This window comes from Solanum tuberosum, unplaced genomic scaffold, assembly GCF_000226075.1.
Source record: "Solanum tuberosum cultivar DM 1-3 516 R44 unplaced genomic scaffold, SolTub_3.0 scf00323, whole genome shotgun sequence".
Classification (NCBI taxonomy): Eukaryota; Viridiplantae; Streptophyta; class Magnoliopsida; order Solanales; family Solanaceae; genus Solanum; species Solanum tuberosum.
In genome coordinates, this window is record NW_006239244.1 from 281301 (window position 1) to 283740 (window position 2440).

Sequence of the window (2440 nt, forward strand, 5' to 3'; positions counted from 1 at the left end):
AGAGTCTTTAAGTTTCTTTGCTTGAATGTTTCTCTATACGAAAAATGTACCAAAATAATAAACATTTTTACTTTGTCATAAAAAATAATAAACATTTTTACTTTTATAAGAATACTGATGTCTCACCCTAGAAACACAACGGCTCCAAGATAATTTTTTGTCTCTTTGATTCGAACCTCTATTCATTGTCATTAAATTACAAAATCCTAACTAAAATTTTCATTCTTATATCATTTAACAGTGGTAAATAGTATGAACCATGGGATGATAATATGATGTGTTGGATGGATTTTGCGTTGTGTCTTACCAGCTTTCTGTACAATCTGTTGTTTGAGTATATAAACAAGAACATATTGTTTAAAGTGGAAAAGTCTTACCTCAGATAAGTTCGAAACAGAAAGGCTGCTTAATTTACTCTAGAAAGAAAAATGTTGTAGAAATTAGACTCTTGCATTTTATACTCATTATTCATCTATATGTAAAAACTTTAACTTTCACATTTTTCTCTATTTCAGGTTACACAAAGACACAACTTGGCAGCTTGTTTGGAAGGAGGAGTTTGATGCTCCGAGGAAGGCAATTATATTAGGCTACAACCCTACCCTATTAGACCTTGGATGTTTGTAGCTCACTGGTATGTCATTATAACTAATCTTTTTACTCTAAAAATAGCCATATTTTATAATTTCTATGGCTTTTTTTTAATAACTTGATTTTTACGTCATTTCAATTCTCGTGACTACTTTTATGATGGTTCATCATACGATACCCCACATACCCTTCAAAACTTCTGATGAGAACATTGTTGCGGAGTTTCATTGTATTTTTTGCATTGTAATATTGATGTACTACATTTAATTGTTTTCAGATGGTCTTCAAAGCATAAAAAGAAGGAAAAATTACAGAAATCCCACATTTTAGTTTACTTATTATCATTATCCCCTATAAGTTTTACAAATTTTCAAAATTCCTCATTTTCGCGCATCAGATTAGTGTATCTCGCGCATCAGATTAATGTGTCAGCGCTTATATTATTGTATCTCGCGTATCAGATTAGTGTATCATGTATAAAATGTAATATTTCTTACTTAACGATTAATGTATCTCGCACATCAGATTAATGTATCAGCGCTTATATTATTGTATCCGTTTGAGGGATTTTTGTAATTATAAATTTTTAAGGAATAGATTGTAATTTTACCTTAAAAGTATGTGATTTCTGTAATTTATCCTAAAAAGAATTTAACTACTTCAAATAAAATGTTGGGCCCGTGATGACACGGGCCATACTTATCTAGTACAAATACAAATGCATATATTTTCGTCTTGTACACTTATATTATACAAATACGATCTTCCACTCCCCCGTTTTCTTTTGTCTTTCTCTCTTTCTCGCTTTATACAAACACATATTATACAATTGATCTTTTGTATAATATTACTTAAGGACTTTTAATTAATTAATTAATTGATGATATGATGATGACGAAAAGTTGATTTAGTAGTTGTTTAATTAATTAAACATAAGTATTAGTTAATTCCATGAAATTTGGAATGAGGTAGCACAATGTTAGATGTTGTGTTCTCATTTGTTAGTGTTATATTTTATATATATATATATATACTACTTCAATATATTTATGTTATCATATTTCCTTTTTACACGTCATTCAGATGAATAATTTTAATAATGTTGACAATTAACATAGAGCGAAGGAATAGATAGATGCAAATTTAGTCAAAAGTATATTTTAATAAAACTTGTTAACTACTACTAGAGTTGATAAAAAACAGAAAATTGAAAGTTTCTCTAAGGCAAAGTTAAGGCAAAAACTTTTTGTATTGAATCTTAATAAAATAAAGAGAATAGAGTTTTGACTATTATTTCAATATATTCAATCTTACTTCAACTTGTCATAATACAAATCTTAATTTCTAATGTGTTTCTAACAAACATTTAGTAAATTTATAACACGTACCAATAACTTTTTGTTTCATTATATGTGAAAATATTAAATACAAAATTTAAGATACTAATTTGATTTACGATAGATATAATGTCTTCTCAAAATGAAATAAAACAGTGTAGGAATATTTTTTTCATTATATATGTGTCCAATAATTTTCTATTACTTTTTATTATTGAATAATTGAGAGGGGGTTTTGAGGGTCCCAAAAGGCAACATAACTACATGTTTATTGTGATGTTATTGTTATGCATTGCATTGCATTTGGTATTAGGATTTTTGGTTGATGAGCTTGAATTATAAGGTGGAGCCCAAGGACCGTTGATGGAAAATAAAATTTTTCTAGAGCTGAATTGCGTATATACTTTAATTAAATCAAACTTACCTATATATTTAATGGTTTTTAATAATATTTTCAATTGAAACCCCCAAATTAGCAATGTCTACCCTTTATATTTTCCTAGGCATCACCG

The 2440-nt window shown here is 28.0% G+C and overlaps 1 long non-coding RNA gene across 2 annotated transcripts in view; it reads left to right on the forward strand.

Moving 5' to 3' along the window:
• LOC102599866 (uncharacterized) overlaps positions 1 to 908 on the forward strand; it is a 4236-nt gene extending 3328 nt beyond the window's left edge. The window contains exons 3-4 of one of the 2 annotated variants that reach the window (XR_001475152.1): positions 516 to 634; positions 869 to 908. This is a non-coding gene — a long non-coding RNA (uncharacterized lncRNA). The other variant, XR_001475151.1, reaches the window with a different exon arrangement.
• The last annotated feature ends 1532 nt before the right edge of the window (positions 909 to 2440 follow it).